Source organism: Myodes glareolus, chromosome 13 (genome assembly GCF_982192425.1).
Source record: "Myodes glareolus chromosome 13, mMyoGla1.1, whole genome shotgun sequence".
NCBI classification, from domain to species: domain Eukaryota; kingdom Metazoa; phylum Chordata; class Mammalia; order Rodentia; family Cricetidae; genus Myodes; species Myodes glareolus.
The window spans coordinates 28,025,133-28,048,345 of NC_142038.1; the positions used below are offsets into that span (position 1 = coordinate 28,025,133).

The 23,213-nt window shown below is 41.5% G+C and overlaps 1 pseudogene across 1 annotated transcript in view; it reads right to left on the reverse strand.

Annotated features, from left to right (window-relative positions):
• LOC125390187 (interferon-inducible GTPase 1-like) overlaps positions 1-23,213 on the reverse strand; it is a 153,734-nt pseudogene that overhangs the window by 82,709 nt on the left and 47,812 nt on the right. The window lies entirely within an intron of this gene.

The window sequence follows — 23,213 nt, forward strand, 5'->3', positions numbered from 1 at the left end:
CTCCATGGCTTGTTCACCCTATTTTCTCACACATCCCAGGATCACATTCCTAGGGATGGCACTCGCCAGAGTGGGCTGTGTCCTCCTACATCATTTATCGTCATGAAAATGCCGCAGAGATATTCCCACAAGTCAATCTTATTAAAGAAATTCTTCAATTGAGAATCCCTCTTGCAAGTGAAGCAAAGTGATTCATGCCTCTAATCCCAGCACTCTGGCGATTCTCTATTTACAGGTTTGATTGTTCATGTCAAAGTCTCCCTGGTCAAAGCCACCATCATATCGGGTAGATTAATACAGGTGCCCATATATCTGCCACATTCTTCTCTTCCCATTGTCAATCATTCTTCTAGAAATGAAAGCCTCAGTACAGTTGGGGAGGAACCTGCAACAAGACAGGCTTTGCCCTTCATTTGGTATCGTTTGCATTTACTTATAACAAGGAACATGGGCAATACATTTTAGGAGAAAAGAAAAACTAAATTCTTAAAAAAAGCTTTTCTGGGTGTGTGGTTAGTATGAATTTTATGTGCAATATAACTGAGCTTTTGAGGACTCGGTGTAAGGAGGGCTGTTTTGAAAAGGTTCAGGTCCATTGTGACCCAGAGTAAATCACAGCATCACTTTAGGCTGTTTGAAGGCAGTTCTTTTTGGATCGGCAGTGACATGATGGTCCTCAGGGACTGTGGCACCTAGGACATAAGCCTACATTCATTCTTAAGGCTCAGGAGAAAACAGATCACATATCCACAGGTCTGTGACTCAGACATATGGCTCAGTACTCATTTCCATGAGAATAGATGTGGCAATAACTCTGTCTCTATAGAACAGAGCACAGCACTGCCATGGCTCTAACAGAAAAGGGATGCTCTACACTTGGTAGAACAGGGATCCATTCCAACATGAGTCATAGTTGTCCAAAGGACAGCATTTCAGACCCACAGTGATGAGCCCTGCTGCAGTAGTGACTCTGGATCCTTGGATAAATGGACACGGCAGTTACTAGACTCTTTAAGGCCAGTGAATAAACTAAGAAAATAAACTGGAAATAGAAGGGCATAACTGGGCCTTGGGTCTTGAGGTCATGAGAGATTGAGAAAGATTTAGATAACAAGATTTCTTCAGAAGAGCAGGGCAAGTGTTCTTCCCATTGGGACTGATCTTTAATCAAACCCTCATTCACAGAAGACTTCCTCAGCAGCCTGAGTAGCACTCACCAGCACTGCAAATACAAGTCACAAAGCAGGAAGCTTTCTGGCTGGTACCAGCATATTTATATGTCTTGTGACCAAAGTATATGGTATTTTCATCAATAAGTTCTTGCCATCAGATTCTGTTGGGAATTCAAGAGTAAAATCAGTAGCCTGCATTGAGGTGTTTGGGGCCTCCCCGATCAACAACTGAGGGGCAGGTACCACACAGCCGACACTGAGTTTCTGTTTGATGCCTCCAATAGCTCTTCTTGTTGCTAACTTCATTCCAGAAATAATTAAGTTCCAGACTCTATCTGGAATAAGTATAATCCAGAAATTGTGGGTACATCTGTGAAAGATCTTATGCTGAGGTTAAAATGGGTGAATTCACTTCTAGTCTGGACCTTTGATGTAGGAAGACAAGAGCTTTTAATCTGCCCATGCTTCCTGCCGACAACATATATAAGGACATAGAAGGAGGTACTTTTTGCTCTTTCCCTGGTTGCCGTCACCTTGCCAGCACATCCATTCCATCACTAGCACTGGAGTCTGTTTTGTCGGGATTCCAGAGTATACAGAAGACCAGCTGAGACCTCTAGCCTTGTGGGACTGATGAACTTCTAGATTCTTGAGTTTCCTTTCACATCTAGTCATTGTTGGAACAGCTGGACTATAGACTGTAGTCATTCCAATAAATCCTATTTTATATATAACGAGAGAGATTAATTCTCAGTCTGTGACTCTAGAGAAAGCTGATTGATACAATAAGCTCTGTCTTCTTGGATGAGCATTACCCCCTCATTGCTGTGAACAATAACTCCAGCTAAACTCCTGAAGCACACATGAAAGGTAGAATCCAGTACAGTGCTGTCAGACATCCTCAGTTAGTGATTCTTTCTCTCTCTCCTTCCTCCTCTGCACTGTCCTCTGACCTCTTCCCCATTATTCACCTTTCCCTCTTCATACCTCTTGTGTTCTACTAATCTCCTCTGTATTATTCAGAGATCCTTAGGAGAAGAGAATCAATGGAATGAATAAATGTCTTATACATGCATAATACATAGAATAATCTATTAAGGCAGCTTACATTGGAATAGTATCAACAAATGAATCACAACTGAGAGGCTGAGAACCTGCTAGTTGTTCCATAATTCTAGCATGACTTAGCAGTTAGGGTAGTCCCACAATGATTTTCTCTCCCTTGGCAGGCTGACAACCCCGTCGTTGTTCAGGCCACAAGGTTGAAAACATCTACAACCCCAATCTCGTACTGAAATTCTGAAAGCTTCCTGGAAATTCACTGATCCTGAAGTCATGTTAGAAGCCTGGAATGATTTGTTCTAGTATCAGTGAAGGAATGAGCAGAAGAGACAGGGTAAATCAAACCATAGTAAAAAGGAAGGCCAAGCCATACAAGGCAAGTGATTGTCACCCTGCCTTACCCTTGGCATCTGGGTGTGTATTCTTCCCTCAACCAAAGCAATTGGGACAATTCTTCAGGTGAGGCTCCCTATCAAGTGAATCTAATTTGTGGCCAGTTGACATTAAAGTCAACTTCAATACACTCTATTAAGATCTCTCTTCCCTGTGTGTAGTGACTCCTTTCCAGTTTTCTAGAGTCTATGGTTATCCTCAGTGAATGACTCAAATCTAAAGATCCTAAGTTAGAATCTATATTTTATTAATAAAAATATTAAGTACGTGTTTCTCTGAGTGTGGATTACATTACTTGACATGTATTCAAGATGCATCCATTTACTTGAGAATTTCATAACTGTACTGTTGTTTACAACTGAATAATATTCTATTGTGTGTATATATCATACTTTCAGGCTAACGATGTAATAAGGTAGTTGTACCGTTCTTTGTAACTGCAAAGCATAGCCTGCTAGTAAAAGACCTGACTGAGAAGAATATTTTGATTGTCTACTCGGTTAATCTATAACAAGTTGCTTGGTTATGAGTGTTTATGGGTTCTTGGGATAATTTGTCTTCCATCTGCAACATGTAAAATGTTGAGCTAAGTAAGGGATATAGAAAACATGCTGGTCTTTATTGTTTGTTTTTTATTCACTTATTTATTCACTTGAAAAGCAGAATGTAACCATGGTATAATTCTTAAACTGCTTGAAAAATTTGATTGAGGTATATAAGATGTAAAAAAAAAGCATGCAGTAGGAAGAACATGGAAAGAATACAGAAAAATGTAGAGTAAAGACGGAAACCATCAGGAGAGAGTGTGAGAGTGTGAGTGTCTTTTTCCCTAGCCCCCTCAGATAAAAGTCTTAGAACGTGCTCACTCTGTAGCTTCCTTTTGAGGTCTGTGCTGCTGGGGGCTGGCTCCCCAGGCAGCGATATCAGGCCTTCCATGAGAGAAGAATGTGCTCTTAACTGTTGAGCCATCTCTGTACACCTTTAAAAGAAGATTTACTTTATTATTTTTAAAAGTATTCATCTTTGTATGTGTATGAGTATCTGAGGACAGGTCCTTCTATTTTGGGGGGAGGGTTATAATGTAATTACTACATTTCTCCCTTTCCTTTCCTCCCTCCATTCCTTCCCATATGCCACTCCCCACTCTCCTTCAAAGTCATGGCCTTTTCTTTTATTGTCTTTCTACACATATGTACATATGTACAGTTGTATTCCTAAATACAACCTGTTCAATGTTATAATGTTAAATGTATGTATGTTTTCAGGGCTGACCATTTTCACTGGACAACAAGAAGACCACATCTCCTGATCACAGCTTTACTCGGTGGCCTACAATTCTTGCGTAGGATTGTGTTCTTAAGGTCTTTCACTTCCAAGTCTGGCATCTTCATTAGTCATCCCCTTCAGCTCACCTCTGGGCAGTCGTGTTAGTAAGACGATTAGCCCACTACATCATACTAATGCTTCCCATATGCTCATGGGTGAAGATACCATTCATTGGCACACGAGGAATCACCATCCACTGATAAAAACTGATTCTCGTTCCCTCAGGAGCATCAACTCCCTCATCTATGGGAGGAGCTCCATTACCCATTTCCCTCTGCATACTGGAGTATTTATGACTTGATTTTGGGTGGATTTGTACCAACAACCACAACTTCTGTGAGTTCATGAGTACATCGTCCTTGCTACATTCAGAAGACACTTCTTCATAGCTTCCCTGATCTCTGGCTCTCACATTTTTTTCTGCCTCTTCTCTGTTGCTCCCTGAGCCATGGGAATAGAAGTGTATGGGGGTTTGAATGTAATTGGTCTCTATAAAGTTCTGATTGACCAGTAGCAAGGCAGGAAATATAGACAGTCAACCAGACTAAGAGAATTTGGTGAAGCAGAAAGTCAGAGAATCTGGGCCGGCTTGAGCTTCTGAGACTTTTAAGCCAGCCCCCCCCCCCATGACACACCTTCCTCAACAAGGTCACACCTCCTAATAGTGCCACTTCCTTTGAGCCTTTAGGGGCATTTTTGTTCAAAGTACTGCAAAGATTGAGGCGGCTGATCAATGGACAACTTCTGTATAAAACACCCATGGTAAGACAAGACAGGCAATCCTCTTCAACTCATCTTTGGTTCTTCTGATCTCTGGCAAGGCATCAGTTGTGTTGTATAGTCTTTTCTTGGGGAGACACAAATATTTATTCACCCAATCTAGGAACCCATGACAGACCTCTAAAAAAACTCCCAAACCTAAAAAACCCCAACACTTCTATCTAGCTTAGCAAATGATTAATTCAATAAATTCAATAGGGTGAGGGTTGCTTACAGGAACATAGATCCCCCAGAGACTGAAATCACTGAAAAGCCCACTCCAGCAAGGCAGTGATTCACCATAGCTGCAGCCATGGAGCCCCCTGCAGGATTCACAGGCTCCTCAGCTGCTCTGAAATCTCCACTCCCACAGAAAGCTTTTTGTTATAACCTTGAGGAGAGTTTCATGAATATTTTGTTTCTGTGTCTTCTAAGACTTGTGATTTTTATCACAAGTCTTAATCTATTTTACATGTAAACTGTGCCTCTTTGTGGTGTGTGTGTGTACACATGTGTATACATGTCAGGCTCATGTTGGGCCTCTTCCCAGTTCATTTCTACCTTTTTCTTAAAGGGTGTTTTTTTCAGCTGAATCCCGAGCTTACAGATCTACACAGTCCAGGTAGTCAGTTTGCTCCATGGTTCCACAGACTCTGCCTTCTGAGTGTGGAAGTAAAAGGCGTCTGCCACACCCACTCAACATTTACATGGGCTCACAAATTGAGTTCTGGTCCTCAAACATGCATGGTGAGTGATTTATGCCCTGAACATAGAGCATCCAACTTCCAGAGTTTTCATTAGAATGTTTTGATTAGGAGAAAATAATTAACAAACACCTATTCATACCTTTTGAGTGTGTGCTTGCACATGTTTGGGTGTTATATCTGGGCATGCACCCACTCATGTGTGTGTGTGTGTGTGTGTGTGTGTGTGTGTGTGTGTGTGTGTGTGTGTTCAAATGTGCAGGTAAGGTTGAAAGACAGAAAGAGAAGAACGGAGTTGAATATGGATTGTGGTTATTAGACTCTGACATAGTAGGAAGCATGGTCTTTATCTTTACGTTTTCACATGGTGATAGTGCTTTGGCTAGTGTAAAGAAAATATACCAGAGGGGGAATTTATCTAATGATTCCATGGTAGTAATCATTTGATGTTGTCATGGTCAGTAGCTGTGAGTGAGGTGAGTTTGAACTAGATTTTCAAATATGTCTTTATAAGAAGAACTTTGGCATCTTCAGTCACTGTGTCAAGGAAAAAATGTTGAAAGTAAAAGAATTTCCTAAAGTAGAGACTGGTTGCTTTTTAGACTCACCTGCATTTGCAAGAAGAGGATCATGAAATAAAATGCACAGCTGTTTATCTTTCTACCAAACTTTTTTACTTGGCATAAAAAGCTGGGCATCCTAAAATAACAATATGGAACAGGGCTAGGTAAAAGAAGGAGAACACAGAGAAGCAGCATAGTGATTATGCTGGACAACAACCCCTGAAAGATGATTTTCTGAACCCTGACACTCCACAAACCCAGCCTGAGCTGAAGTCACACAACACATCATCTGGGGTCCTGTGCAGATGCCAGTTTTACTCTCAGCCAATATGCAACCCTAGTGACCCCCTCTGACCACAACCTTAATTCTTCATAATTGCAGCCTCATGTTCCTTAATTTTTACCTTTCTCACCTTCCCTGTCAATGCAGGGATTTGGTCAGGCTTGCGCTTGACAGATCCTACATTGCTGTCTCACACACGGCCAGTTTATATGTGGAACTGCCTTAGCGTATCCAGAAGACACTGTTTTCTTGTCGTTATCCACCAACTCTGGATCATTTTAACCATAAACATTTTTTATTCAATTTAATTTTACACTCCAATCACAGTTCTCCCTCCCACCTCTCCTCCTGCCTCCCCCTTGCCTCCTACCCAGACCTCACCCATATCCACTACTTCTTCCATGGGAAGTCAACAAAGCCTGACAAATTAAGTTGAGTCAAACCAAGCCCCTCCCCTCTGCATCAAGACTGAACATAGCATCCCATCATAAGGTATGGACTTCATAAATCTATTTCATTTACCAGGGATAGATTCAAAACATTTACTTGTGGCTGGCTTAGAATTCAGAGGTTTAGTTTGCTGTTGCAGGACATTTTTATATTCTGTCAATTATATTTTAAATAAACGCTGATTGGCCAGTAACCAGACAGGAAGTAGAGGTGGGACAATGAGAACAGGAGTATTCTGGGAAGAAGGAAACTCTTTCCCCAGTCCTGCCCAGATCACCAAAGAAGCAGGATGTGACATGCCCCACTGAAAAAGGTACTGAGCCATGTGGCTAACATAGATAAGAATAATGGGTTGATATAAGCTACAAGAGCTAATAAGAAGCCTGAGCTAATGAGCCAATTAGTTTATATATGATGTAGACTCTCTGTGTGATTTTCTCTGGGTCTAAATGTCTTGGGAACTGGGCAGTACATAAACCCCAACTAGCCAGCCCTCATGCTACAGTTTGCTACAGGCTGCAACATTAAACAGTAATGGCTCAACCATGTCTTCACAAATGACTTATCAGAGTCAAACATTCTAAACTCCTTGGATATAGTGGTGCCAGGGGGCTGGGGTGACACTTCCAACCAAACATCCCAGAATCTTTGGATATAGGGAGCGCTGCCTCAAGTCTGGCTACTTCCTGCGGACATGGGGCAATGTGGGAGAGAGGAGAATTGGGAGTTGGTGGGCTCACGCTCAGCAGGAGGTGTGGCTGGAGAGGCATTTGGATAACTGCCATCCTGGAGATCTCAGGCATCTGTTCCTCGAGGGAGATGAGAATTTAGGTTTCTAGGAGAAAAAACTAGATTGTTATTACTGGCCCCATGAATGGGGCTATTCATGGGAAGAGTGATTAACTGCCAGAATGAATGGGAAAGAGAACTACCCTGGTTGTACAGGAGAGTCATGAGTGAATAAGTGAGACAAGAGAGCAGAGATGCCCTTTAAAACCAGGTTTTAGTTGTTGGGTAGGTGTTCGTTTGAACCAGGAGAGGTGGTACCAATAGTGAAGCCCCAGGAGCTGATAGGTGCTGGCTTTAACTAGAGGTCCCTCTGTAAGTTGGTCTTGGCCCAGACAGCAGGAGTGACCAGTAAAATATGCTTGAAATTGGGTGGGGTTAAAATAAGCTCTGGAGACTGTTAGTTTTTGCTAGACCAGATAAGTGAAATTGGAAACTCTAAACCTCTGAAGATACACCTGAACCCTGTCAAATCTGGACTATGAAGCCTGTGAAAGAGGCACACCTGTCTGCACTTTTAGCAGGAAACTTAACAAATAAAGTGATGAACTACCAGCACCTTAAGTCATCAAATGCCATCAGACAGATCCGAGAGGGACAGATAAATGAGCAGAAGCGAGACAGTTTTCTTCATTTACGCAGGCAGTCTCAGGTCTCTCCGTAGTCTTTGGTGAACACCAGTCCTAGTAGCAGTATTTGCCTTTAGCTGATGAGACCAGGAGGCCTGAAGATTTTTCTGTGGGGTTAGGGTTCAGGCTACCTGTCTTGGCAGGATGAGATGATTGATCCCTGGATGTAGTGTCCAGGAAGTTGACCAGGTGAAAGGTAGCTTTTTGCTGTATGGGTGGATTTGCCAAATCCAAAGGCAAGCCTCCAGGAAGAACATCTTCTGCAACCATGCATCTTCTTGGAGGAGCTATAGGATGCTGCAGCAACTGGCCTGTCTCTGTCATAAGAAGCTCTTTTGTTAAATGCCATATTCTCAGATTTGTGGAGGCACTTGAGAATCAAGGTACCATTCATTACCTGTCAGGTATATCCAAATTAGACATATAAGTTAAATTTAGACATATAGCTTACCCAATCAGTTACAGCTTACCAATGCTAGTAGAGACAAGAAGATTAGAAGGAATATTTTAGTAAGCCAAAGAATATTAGAGGCAAAATGTCTTTTTGGTAGGTTCAGTGCACATTGGTACTCTTACCAAAGATGGTGCTGAGTTTTTTACTTTGACCTCAGCCAAAAATGGTGGCTATCCATGTATTTGTATTTTTCCAGAACTGTTGTAATCTGGAGTTACAAGTTTTACAGATTTTAAAACAAGCACACAGACACACAGAGACATTAAACAGACATACCGTGGTCACACTATTTACAAATACTTCTTAATAGACAGATGAACAAAACTTTTTTTAGGAACCTGTGTCAGCTGACCAACTTAAAAATTTTGGAGTAGGCTGCTGAAGCCAGTCAAGTACACAAGTGATCCCATTAGGGGCCAGATCAGTAGATGCTGTAAGGGAGAACAGAAACGTAAGCATGGAACACCTTTGTAGTTTTAGAGTGGAAGAATAGGGGGAATGGATCCGGTGTAGAGAGAATCCCAGTGTGACAAGATCACATGCCAGGAAAGCAGACAAACAGCAAACAGCTAGAGAAGCAGGGAGGATGGTTGGGAGTGGGAGCAGGAGCATAGTGTCCAGAAACCATGGGCATATGGGGGGCTGGTTTGTTTCATGCCGACAAAAATTTTAGGCTTTAAGAACATATGGTGTTAGATAATCCCAATTGAAAAAGATTTTGCAAAAGGCAGCCCAAGAGCATTTGGAGATTGGGCCTAAAATTGTAGGTACCCATTTTGGAAGTCTGTTCTGAACCTGAAGCATAGCACAATGCGTTCACTGTGGTAGACTTTGGGTCAAAAAAACAGAGGGGTGTGAGAAATCCCTTAATAGGACATCTCCTGATAGAGGAATCCCACAGAGACAAGGCAGATCTTTGTCCCAGTCAGGGCAGGCACCTGGCACAGCCATATCTACAACAGGACAGCCCCAAATCACATGAGGCCCTGGGCCTCTAAGGCAATGACTTGGAAATCGGAACCCACCCAGATAAAGCTGATCTTAGCCTGGTGGAGAGCAGGTGTGGGGGAGAATGGGGATTTCCCAATACATGGCCCTGGACCAGTGGGGGGAAAAACAGTCCCCTTGGTGGAACCTCCAGATGAAAAGTTTCTGCATCCCGATAAATCTCTCTGTCAATGCAATAATTCAAATCAGATCAAATCAAACTGAATTAGAAAAAAACCCCAGGTTTAGTGGGTACCAAGGCTTCTGGGTGGCCTTCAAGCCCACCAGAGAGAGGAGACAGGGATGGAAGACAGGAAAACCACGTGTTTGTTCTCTGGGGGGAGGGCAGTTTAAATACCTTGTGAGAGTGGTCTTGAGTATCTCTGGGGAGGGTTCATCTTTGATTGGCTTTCTGAGAGGTGGAGTCTGGACTGAGGCAACTCCCAAGGGAGGGGGCTTGAGATGGAGCTTCTACCCAAACAGTATGAATTCTAGTCACCCTGGTATCTCCTGCTGTGTTCTCTTCTCAGGACTTTGTACTGAGGGACCACTTCCTTTTTTTGTTGCTCTTTCCCTGTAGCCACATGACTCTTAACTTAATCTCTTTTCCTTAGGTTCTGCGTCCATCAGGCAGGCTTTAGCATTAACATCCCCATTGAGTTGTAAAATTGTACCCAGCTTTGACATCCACCATCCTTTTACAGTGTTTCTGTCTCTCCACAGCACTTGTTGTCAGGTAATATGTATCTGTCTGGGTTTGCTTGCTGTTAGTCTCCCACAGTATAATGAACCTCAGGTAGCAAAATGTGCTTTTGTCTTGCTCACTTCTTCATGACCGACATATGGTGGCTGATCATCAGAAAATAAATAAGGGCTATGGAAAAATCTTAGACATTTCTTGTGAACATTTGTTCCTGTTCTGTAGTACTCACTGCTCAGTGGGTTATTGAAGACCTAGTGCATTCATAGAGAGTGCATACCAAGAGACAGGGAGAGCACAAAATTAGTCTGATACTAAAGAGAGATGTCCTTAGAATCACACTGTTTATGATAGCAAGCACATACAGACACACTGTATAGGAAGCCCCTGTCTAAACTACACAACAAATGGGGAGACCTATGTAGGAAACCTGAGTTGTAGATCTTTGTTCAGCCTGACTGCAGGCACAGGACGGGAGGAGGTGGTAAAGAGAATGCCTTGAAAGGGAAGCTGAACCTAATTACATAAACACCTTAGCCTGATTTACCGTTGAAGGGAACAGTCACTTACAGGGCATAGACAGAATGTTCTTGAAGGACACAAACTGTTGTCACCTTTTCAAATTTCCCTTCTCATTCTTTCAGCTCTAGCTCCTGGATCTGTGACGCAGATTCCAGTGTGACAGTTGTCTGCAAGGTCTTTCCACTGACTATGAACACAGGGAACGAGAAGGCTGTGACACAGAAGCATTACAAAGGGAAGCCTGCCTGAATGACAGCTGTCACTACACCCTGACACAGCTCATGTTCCTCACAAAGGGAGAGAAATCCTTACTAACTCCTTCTCTACAATAAAGAAATCCACAGTGAAGAAGATTCTTCAGGTACAGGTTTACACAGCCAGCGGCAGGAGCAGCATGCAGAGAGACCTCGTCTTCACAGGCCAGAGGTCTCAGAATACAAAGAATTAAATAACAAGCAAGATGAGAATGAAATACTCCAACTTCATGCAAACTGCAGAGATATCCCATTACTTGAAACAACCATTTCGAGCCATGTTAGTGAGAGGAATAAGAAACAAGACAAAACAATTTAAAACGTTTTTACCAAAGCCAATAACTGGATCATTTCCTTTAGGTCTGTCTCAACTTGAATGATTGGCAATCCTGTCCATCTCCCACCAAAACACCCCCACTTCCAAGCTGAGGATCCCCATTCTCAAGGGAATGTTCTGAAATGTCTTGTTCCCTATCATCTCCTTAGAGAAGAGAGATGGTGAAGGTTAGAAGTTAGATCTGAATGCCCCTGTCCACTAACCAGAGAATCCTGAGTCTGATGTATGTGCTCACTCTAGTTCAGCTACAGGAGCCACTGACCAGTGTGCTCAAGGCTCTTGACATGAAACTCAACCCTGCCTCCTCTGCAGACTTATGTCCTCTTCTAGATTCTGCCCCTCCCTCTCAGTGTGTTTTGGCCAATCACAGAGCAGCACAGATCAGTTGCTTTTTAGAATCACCTGCATTTCCAAGAAGAGGAAAATAAAATAAAACACACAGCTCTTTCTAACAACAGTTTTTTTCTTGGCAGAAAAAGATGGACAGTACTAAAATAACAACATAGAACAGGGCTTGGAAAAAGATGGTGGACACAGAGAAGCAGCTTTCTCACTAGGCTGGACAACAATCCTTGAAAGAAAATTTTCTTGATCCCTGATTCCACAAACACAGCCTGAACCAAAGTCACAGAACACATTGTCTGAGGTCCTGTGCAGATGCCAATTATAGTATCACCCAAGACACAACCCATTTGACCCCCTCTGAGTACAACCTTAATTCTTCATGATTGTAGATTCATTGATTTTTTTTTCTTAACTTCTCTGTCAATGCAGAGATTTGGTCAGGCTTGGGCTTGGCAAGTCATACACATGCTGTCACAACCATGGCCAGTTCCTATGTGGAGCTGCCCTGCAGTGTCTAGAAGATACTGTTTCCCTGTCATTATCCACCAACTCTTCCACTTTTTTCCCCATGAACTTTTTTGATTTAATTTCATTTTACATTCCAACCATGTTTCTCCCTCCCACTCCTCCTCCTGCCTGCCTGACCTCTTCCCTAGCCCTACTCCCCATCCCCTCCTCCCAAAGTGTAAGTGCTCCCGTGGGAAGTCAACAAAGCCTGACAAATTAAGTGGAGGCAAGACTAAGCCCCTCCCCCTGCATCAAAGCTGAGTATGGCATCCCATCAAAAGACATGAACTCCAAAAAGCTAACTAATGTACCAGGGATAGATTCTGGTCATACTGTAGCGGGCGTGGTCAATCGGTAATTAAAAATCAGCCAGACTAGCTTAATACAAAAGATACAGCTTTAATAAACAGAAGGAGAACTTACACCAGAGTCGCAATGGTCCGTCCGGAATGTAGGGGCCAAGAGAGGGCGGGGAAGCACACCTGCCAGGTTTATAGGTAAATTTTTGCCTTAGGGCAACATGCCCTATGGACAGAATGTGATTGGCTGAACTCCCCTATCATCACACTGTCAGGGGCCCCGCAGAAAGATCAAGCTATATGTCTATCTCCCACATGCAGAGGACCTAGTGCTGCCCCATGAGGTCCCATGCAGGCTTCACAGCTCTTGGTCTAGAGTTAGTTCCCATGCCATCTCTGGCTCTTACAGTCTTTTCACCCTTTCTTCCACAACCATTCCTGTGGCTTGGAAGTAGAAATATGTGTATTCCATTTAGTTCTGGGCATTTATCAGTGTCTTAGCTTATGCATCTTGATCAGTTGTGGATATCTGTATTGATTTTAATCTACTGCAAATATGAGCTTCTATGATATGGGTTAAGCAATGTCTTAGCCTATGGGTATAATGGAAAATCATTAGGAGCTGGTTTGATGTTATGTCCTTTAGCAGAATAACAGTATTAGGGCCTCACCATGGTGCATGACCAGCATATCCTTAGGTTATTATGCAGATATGGTTCCAAGCATGGGTATCATCTTGTGGAGAAATATTAAGTTCAATCAAGAAGTAGTTAGCTACTACCATGTTTTCCTTGTCACTATTACATTGGTGGCTCTATCTTATTTGTCCACTCAGCATTGTAACTCACAGAGTTCATACCTGCATATGATTAATGTATCATTTCTTCTCTGCTACTGTGGCTAGAACCTTCCAGCACTATGGAGGATAACCAGTAGGGATAGAACTTCTGGGTCAGTATCAGATTGATTTTCCATGTTCCATATCTCAGGAATATGGTGCTTTTTACTAACAGTATCTTAGCATCAAGTTTTGGAAAAGCATTGACCATGGCCTGTAAGGATCAGGGTCATCACTGGCCAACAAGTCCAAAAAAGCTAAGTAATTCTTGGGTCTGGGATTTTTATTTGTTACCCTGTGGTGTCTATCAGGGACATTACTCCCCATTAGAGGGCAATTCCATCTTCTTTTTTTAATCTGTATGTACATGTATTTAGGAAGTCTTTATATTAGTAGGTTATATGTGACATTTTGAAAATCCTTTAATGTTATTTATTCCTCCTATTTTCACTCCTCTCCGCTATTGTAACCTTTCAATCCAGTTTACCCCTTCTTTGACCATAATTCACTTTTAAACCCTCTTTTCTCTCTCTTGCAAATCCCCCTCCATGACACCATAGTAATTTCCAACCTCTGTGGATATTCCAAATGGAACACATATATGTGAAGGGTGGAAACTAAGATCTATATATGAGAGGGATTAAATGATGCTTATCTCTCTGGGACTCTGTTACTTCACTCAGAATGATTATTTCCAGCTCCGTCCATTTCTCCGTGAATTTCATAGTTTTTATTTTGTTAGCATATAAGTAATATTCAATTCTGGAAAGCAGCACATTTTCCTCACCCATCCATCAGTTGATGGACATCTAGATTGTTTCCATTTCTTTGGTAATGTGAATAGAACATGACTGATCAATTATCAAGTAGTTTAACAGTAGGAGATGAAGTCATTTGGGAATATTGCCATGAGTAGTGTAGCTGGGTCATGTAGTAAATCTTGTTCTCTTCTTGTGGAACTTCCACACGTTACCTTAGTCACTTTCCTAGTTTGCCCTCCGACCAGCAGGGTTTGAGTGTTCAATTTTCTCATCTCCACAACACATTATGTTGTCATTTGTATTTTTGTTTCTAGCCACTCTGACAGGGATGAGGTGATATCTCCAAGTAGTTTTTACATGTGTTCCTGATAGACAAGAATACCAAACATTAAAAAAATATTTCTTAGGCATTTTCAGGTCACCTTTTAAGGACATTCTATTTAAATTATGCTCTGTTTTTAGATTGGATTGATTGTTTTCTTGATGTTTATTTTTTTAAAAGATTATAGATTTTAACACCCTGCCAATTACATAGCTGGTAAAGATTTTTCTCATTCTGTAAGCTGTCTCTTCACTCAAGTGACAGTGTCTTAAAAGAATTTTGTGACAGCGTCTTCCTATGCATACCATGTAAGCCTAGTATCACTGTAGGACCACATAGTCCAGACTGACCTTGACCTCCTAATGATTCTCTTAGCCTTCTGACTGTTGAGATTACAGCTATGGGCCACTTTGTCTGCCTGGCTCAGAGGTACTGTGGGAGCATATTCTGCTTCTTTGGGCAATAGCCTTTAAGATACCATCCCACTTGGGTGTGGTCTGTTTTGCTTTAAAAAGCAGCCATGTGCCTGCTCTCTTGCTTCCAGGTCCCGCTTCCAGTTGCTAGACTCTGTTCCTGGTCGTGCCAGGCTGTTGTCTAGGACAGTGATCTGTAAGTTTTTCCCTTTAAATAAATAACTCTTTTATTAATCATAATTCCAAACTAGTGTGGGATTGTTTTGTGACTTATGCCTTCACAGAACCTCCTTCTTGACTTTGTGAATCAGTCTACAGCTTATGGACATTTTGTGTACATCTCCTATTCTTACCTCCCAGCTCAATTTAAGCCTTCTTTGTCCATAACTGTCTTTTAAATCCCATCTTTCCTGTCTTGAAATTCCCATTCATGGCACCATAGTAATTTAAAAACCTGTGTGGGTATTCCCAGTGGAATAAACATATCTGAATTGTGGAAGCTGAGATCTACACAAGAGAAGGATTAGATGATGCTTGTTTCTCTTGACCCCTGTCAGTTCACTCAGAATGATTGTTTCTGGCTCCATCCATTTCTCCATGAATTTTATAGTTTCTATTTTATTAACAGATGAATAATGTTCCCTTCTGTAGAGCTGCACATTTTCCTCATTCATCCATCAGTTGATGGGCATCTAGGTTGTTCCCATTTCTTGGGTATTGTTAATAGAGCATGAGTTATGGATAATCAGTAGCTCAATATTAGGAGATGAAGTCATTTGGGAATATCGCCATGTGTAGTACAGCTGGATCATGGAGTAAATCTGTGTTCCTTTTTTGTGGAGCTTCCACACATTACCTTAGTCACTTCCCCAGTGTGCCCTCCCACCAGAGGGGACTGAGTGTTCTACTTTCCACTTCCACAACAGCATTTGTTGTCATTTGTATTTTTGGTTTTAGGCACTCTGACTGGGGTGAGGTCACATCTCAAAGTAACATCTCAAAGTAAAATAACATGTATTTCCCTGGTGGATACAAATGTTGAAAATTAAAAAAAATTTTAGGCATTTGTAGAATGCCTACTTTATTTAGTGTATGCTCCATACACTAAATACGGAACTCTTTATTTAGTGTATGCTCCATTTTGAGATTGGGTTGATTGTTTTCTTGATATTTAATTTTTTTTACAGATTTTAGATTCTAACTCCCTGCCCATTACACAGATAGTAAAGATTTTTCCTATTCTGTAAGTTGTCTCTTCATTCAAGTGATAGTGTCTGAAATATATTTTGAGACAGCATCTTTCTTTGTATACCATGTAGGTCCAGTATCCATGTAGGACTATGTAGTAAAGACTGATCTTGAGCTCCTGGTGATTTTCCTACCTCAGCCTCCTAACTGCTGATATTACAGCAGGGAATCTCCATGTCTGCCTGGCTCAGAACCTCATTTATGATTTTGTGAGCCAGTTAACAACTTATGCACATTGTCTGTACATTAAATAGCCCCCGTGGATGGAGATCGGGAGGGTGTAAAGTACCCATACCGAGCAATTTCAAGGTTTTTGAGTTCCCATGAGAAATAACACACAGATCATATATAACATGTTTTTTTTGTTTTTTTTTGTTTGTTTTTTTATGAGAAAGTAATTTTATTAAATTATAAAAGTTTACATTTCCGCCCCTCCTCCCAACACCCTCCCACTCCCCCCACTCCCTTTCCTCCTCCCTCTTCATCCTAAGAGCAGTCAAGGTTTCCTGCCCTGTGGGAAGTTCAAGTTCCTCCCCCCTCCCTCCAGGTCCAGGAAGGTGAGTATCCAAACAGACTGGATCCCCAAAATCCAGTATATGCAGAGGAAACAAGTCCCAGTGTCATTGTCAATGGCTTTTCAGAAAGACTCCGGGCCAGCCACATTCAGAGAATCCGGCCACATTCAGAGAATCTGGTTGGATCACGTCCTCGTTCCGTCCCAGTCCAACTGGCCTTGGTGAACTCTCATTAGATCAGTCCCCTTGTATCAGTGGGTGATCGCATCCCTTGCAGTCCTGATTTACTTTTTCATTTTCTTCCTCCTTCTGCTCCTCATTTGGACCTTGGGGGGCTCAGTCCGGTGCTCCAATGTGGGTCTCCGTCTGTATCGCAATCCATCATTGGATGAAGGTTCCCTCTGGTCTTGCCTTCTTTGCTCACGTTCTCTTTCCTTCTGCTTCTCGTTTGGAACTAGGGAGTTAAGTCCAGTGTTCCAATGTTCCATCCATCGCCAGATGCAGGATCTATGGTGATAAGCAAAATCTTCATCATTATGGTTATAGGCCAAGACCGGTTCAGGCACCCTCTCCTCTGTCCAGAGAACAATCTGGGGATCTCTCCTTGGACCTGGGATCCCATATATAATCAAGTCTCCTGTAAACCCTAAAATGACTCCCTTATTGAAATATATTCTTCCCTGATCCCATATTCATCCTTCCTCCCTCCCCGCCATCCCAGTCCACTGAGCTTTCCCCATTCCTCCCCTACTCCCTTCTCTCTAACCCTCTCCCCTTCCAACAACCCTCCCACTCCCCCATGCACTCGAGGTTACCTGGGACTCTTTTCTATTTTCTATCTCCTGGCGGATAGCTAAATAATCTTCATCAGGTTCACCTTCTTATTTAGCTTCTCTAGGATCATAAATAATAGGCTCAAAGACCTTTAATTATGGTTAGAATTCACTTATGAGTGAGTACATACCGTGTTCCTCTTTTTGGGTCTGGCTTACCTCACTCAGTAAAGAGTTTTCTATTTCCATCCATTTGCATGCAAAATTCAAGATGTCATTGTTTTTAACTGCTGAGTAAAACTCTAATGTGTATATGTTCCATACCTTTTTTAACCATTCTTCTATTGAGGGGCACCTAGGTTGTTTCCAGGTTCTGGCTATTACAAATAGTGCTGCTATGAACATAGTTGAACAAATGCTTTTGTAATATGTTAGGGCATCTCTTGGGTATATTCCCAAGAGTGGAATTGTTGGGACCTGAGGGAGGTTGACTCCCTGTTTCCTGAGAAACGGCCACACTGATTTCCACAGTGGCTGCACAAGTTTGCATTCCCACCAACAATGGATGAGTGTTCACCTCATTCCGCATCCTCTCCAGCATAGGCTGTCATTGGTGTTTTTGAGTTTGGCTATTCTGACAGGTGTAAGATGATATCTCAAAGTTGTTTTGATTTGCATTTCCCTGATCGCTAAGGAGGTTGAGCATGACCTTAAGTGCCTTTTGGCCATTTGAAGTTCATCTGTTGTGAATTCTCTGTTCAGATCAGTACCTCATTTTTTAATTGGGTTAATTAGAGTTTTATTGTCTAGTTTCTTGAGTTCTTTGTATATTTTGGAGATCAGACCTTTGTCTGATGAGGGGTTGGTGAAGATCTTCTCCCAGTCAGAAGGTAGCCTTTTTGTCTTACTGACAGTGTCCTTTGCTTTACAGAAGCTTCTCAGTTTCAGTAGGTCCCATTTATTCATTGTTTCTCTTATTGTCTGCACTCCTGGGGCTCTTCTTAGGAAGTGGTGTCCTGTGCCTATATCTTGTAGACTACTTCCCACTTTCTCTTCTATCAGGTTCAAAGTGGTCGGATTAATGTTGATGTCTTTAATCCCTTTGGACCTGAGTTTTGTGCATGGTGATAGATATGGATCTATTTTCATTCTTCTACAGTTTGACATCCAGTTATGCCAGCACCATTTGTTAAAGATGCTATCCTTCTTCCATTGTATACCTTTAGCTCCCTTGCCAAAAATCAGGTGTTCATAAGATTGTGGGTTAATACCCAGGTCTTCTATTCGATTCCATAGGTCGACTTCTCTGTTGTTATGCCAATACCAAGCTGTTTTCAACACTGTTGCTCTGTAATAGAGTTTGAAGTCAGGGATGGTAATTCCTCCAGAAGTTCATTTATTGTATAAGATTGTTTTGGCTATCCTGGGTTTTTTGTTTTTCCATATAAACTTGATTATTGTTCTCTCAAGGTCTGTGAAGAAGTTTGGTGGGACTTTGATGGGAATTGCATTGAATCTATAGATTGCTTTTGGTAGAATTGCCATTTTTACTATGTTGATTCTCCCAATCCAAGAGCAGGGGAGGTCTTTCCATTTTCTGGTATCCTCCTCAATTTCTTTCTTCAAGGACTTAAAGTTCTTGTCAAATAGGTCTTTCACTTCCTTGGTTAGAGTTACCCCAAGATATTTTATGCTATTTGTGGCTATCATGAAAGTGATGTTTCTCTGATTTCCCTCTCTGCTTCTTTGTCCTTTGTGTATAAGAGGGCAACCGATTTTTTTGGAGTTGATCTTGTATCCTGCCACATTACTAAAGGTGTTTATCAACTGTAGGAGTTCTTTGGTATAGTTTTTGGGGTCGCTTATGTACACTATCATATCGTCTGCAAATAGTGAAAATTTAACTTATTCCTCTCCAATTTGAATCCCCTTGATCCCCTTATGTAGTCTTATTGCTATTGCTAGAATTTCAAGCACTATATTGAAGAGGTATGGAGAGAGTGGACAGCCTTGTCGTGTTCCTGATTTTAGTGGAATGGCTTTGAGTTTCTCTCCATTCAATTTGATGTTAGCTGTCGGCTTGCTATATATTGCTTTTATTATATTTAGGTATGATCCTCGTAAACCCAATCTCTCCAACACCCTTATCACAAAGGGGTGTTGAATTTTGTCAAATGCTTTTTCAGCATCCAGTGAAATGATCGTATGGTTTTTTTTCTTTCAGTTTATTTATATGATGGATTACATTGATAGATTTGCGTATGTTGAACCAACCCTGCATCTCTGGGATGAAACCCACTTGATCAAAATGGATAATTTTTCTAATGTATTCTTGGATTCGGTTTGCCAGTATTTTACTGAGTATTTTTGCGTCAATGTTCATGAGTGAGATTGGTCTGTAATTCTCTTTCTTGGTTGTGTCTTTGTGTGGTTTTGGTATCAGAGTAACTGTAGCTTCATAAAAAGAGTTTGGCAATGATTCTTCTGTTTCTATATTGTGGAATACATTAAGGAGTATAGGTATTAGCTCTTCCTGGAAGTTCTAGTAGAATTCTGCATAGAAACCATCTGGTCCTGGACTTTTTTTGGTAGGGAGATTTTTGATAACAGCTTCTAATTCTTCACAACTAACAGGTCTATTTAGATTGTTCACCTGTTCTTGGTTCAACTTTGGTATATGGTACTTATCTAAAAAAAATGTCCATTTCTTTTACATTTTCCAACTTTGTGGCATATAAACTTTCGTAGTAAGATCTGATGATTCTCTGAATTTCCTCTGTGTCTGTGGTTATGTCCCCCTTTTCATTTCTGATCTTATTAATTTGCATGTTCTCTCTCTGCCATTTGATTAGTTTGGATAGGGTTTTGTCGATCTTGTTGATTTTCTCCAAGAACCAGCTTTTTGTTTCATTGATTCTTTGGATTGTTTTCTGTGTTTCTATTTTGTTGATTTCAGCCCTCAGTTTGATTATTTCCAGTCTTCTACTTCTCCTGGGTGAATAAGCTTCTTTTTTTTTTCTAGTGCTTTCAAGTGTGCTGTTAAGTCTCCAATGTGTGCTTTCTCTGTTTTCTTTAATAGGGCACTTAGTGCTATGAACTTTCCTCTTAGCACTGCTTTCATAGTGTCCCATAGGTTTGAGTATGTTGTGTCTTTATTTTCATTAGATTCAAGGAAGACTTTAATTTCTTTCTTTATTTCTTCCTTGAGCCAGAGGTAATTCAGTAGTTGACTGTTCAACTTCCATGAATTTTTTGGCTTCCTGGGGGTAGTACTGTTGTTGAATTCTAACTTTAATCCATTGTGGTCTTACAAGACACAGGTGGTTACTAATATTTTTTTGTATCTGTGGAAGTTTGCTTTGTTACCCAGTATGTGGTCAATTTTTGAGAAGGTTCCATGAGCTGCAGAGAAGAAGGTATATTCTTTCCTATTTGAGTGGAATGTTCTATAGATGTCTTTTAAGTCCATTTGATTCAATACCTCCAATAATTCTCTTATTTCTCTGTTGGGTTTCTGTCTGATTGACCTGTGCATTGGTGAGAGAGGAGTGTTGAAGTCTCCTACTATTAGTGTCTGTGGATTTATGACTGCCTTGAGTTCTAAATGTGTTTCTTTTACATAAGTAGGAGGCTTTATATTAGGGGCATAGATATTCAGGATTGAGACTTCCTCCTGATGAATTGTTCCTGTTATGAGTATAAAATGTCCATCTCCATCTCTTCTGATTGATTTTAGTTTGAAGTCAATTTTGTTTAATATTAGAATGGCCACACCGCTGTTTCTTAGGTCCGTTTTCTTGGAAAACCTTTTCCCAGCCCTTTACTCTGAGTAGATGTCTGTCTTTGTGGTTGAGGTGTGTTTCTTGTAAACAGCAGAATATTGGATCCTGTTTTCGTATCCAATCTCTTAGTCTGTGCCTTTTTATAGGTGAATTGAGTCCATTAATAATAAGTGATATTAATGACCAGTGGTTCTTGACTCCGGTTATTATTATTTTTTGTTTGTTTTTTTAATAGGGTTTGTATGTGTCCCTTCTTTGTGTTGTGCTCATGAAGGGTTGCTAGATGTCTGAATTATTGTAGGCAATGTTGGCAATGTTGGATTCCTTGGGTTGCGATTTTCCTTCTATTACTTTCTGTAAGGCTGGGTTTGTGGCTACGAATTGTTTAAATTTGTTCTTATTCTGGAATATTTTGTTTTCTCCATTGATAGTGAATGATAGCTTGGCTGGGTATAGTAGTCTGGGTTTGCATCCATGGTCTCTTAGTTTCTGCAGTACCTCTATCCAGGACCTTCTGGCTTTCATGGTTTCCATAGAGAAGTCCGGTGTAAGTCTGATAGGTTTACCTTTATAAGTTACTTGACCTTTTTCCTTTGCAGCTCTTAATATTCTTTCTTTAATCTGTATGTTTTGTGTTTTGGTTATTATATGGCGAGGGGATTTTTTTTTGATCAATTCTATATGGTGTTCTGCATGCGTCTTGAACCTTCATAGGAATATCATACTTTAGGTTGGGAAGGTTTTCTTCTATAATTTTGTTGAATATATTTTCTGGGCCTTTGATCTGCAGTTCTTCTCCTTCTTCAATCCCTCTTATTCTTAGATTTGGTTTTTTTATTGTGTCCCAGATTTCTTGAATGTTTTGTGATGAGAATTTGTTGGATTTTCTGTTTTCTTTGATCAGAGCATTTATTTTCTCTATGGTATCTTCAGACTCTGCGATTCGTTCTTCCATTTCTTGTATCCTATTGGTTATGCTTGATTCTGTAGTCTCCGTTCCTTTACCTAGGTTTTCCATATCCAGCCGGCCCTCGTTTTGTGTTTTCTTCATTGCCTCCATTTCAGTTTTCAATTCTTGAACTGTTTCCATTAGCTGTTTGATTGTTTTTTCTTGGATTCCCAGTGTATCATTCACGGATTTACTCATTTCTTCGAACTTTTTGTTATACTTCTCATTCATTTCTTTACTCATTTCTTCAATCTTTTTGTTGTACTTCTCATCCAGTTCTTTAAGGGAATTATTCATATCCTGTTTAAGGGACTCTATTGCTTTCATAATGGCACTTTTTTCCACTTCTTCTGAATTAAGAGGTTCAAGTCCTTCTATTGTAGGGTCGTTGGGATCTGGTGATTTCATGTTGTTTTTTAGATGGTTGGAGGAATTCTTGCCTTGGAGTCTGCCCATCTCTTCCTTCAACTGCTCGATATTGGATCTTCTGGTACCAGGTCAGATTCCTTTGTTGGGCAGGAACTTCACTGACAGAAGGTCTACCTTTCCTCAGGCAGTCTATTGAAACACAGGCACTCCGTCCTGCCGGGTTGCACTCACAGCCCCGGCCCAGCGCGTAAGGGAACTGCTCTGGGCAGATCTTGTGGCCCCAGGGGAAAGGGGGGAAGAGAGGAAGGTGTACCTGGATGAAGGCTGGGATGGGATTCGGGAGAGCTTCGCAGGGTGGAGCCACCACTGCAGGGTGACCAGAAAGTCGAGGGGGTGGGGAAAGTCTGAATTCCTCCTAGCCGAAGCCCTCGGGCCAGGAGCAAACTCACCCCTCCTCCAATGGATGTCTGCTAGAAGTTCACTGTCTCTTGCTGGCCAGGAATGTGGCTGAGCTGATTCAGGGCCTGCCTGTCCTCGGGCAGGCTCTCAAAGCACAGGAACTGCCCCTGCCCGGCTGAGCCCACAGCCCAGTCTCAGCGTGCTAGGGAACAGCTCTGGGGAGATCTTGTGACCCCAGGGGGAAGGGGGAAAGAGAGGAAGGTGTACCTGGATGAAGGCTGGGATGGGGTTCGGGAGAGCTCCGCAGGGTGG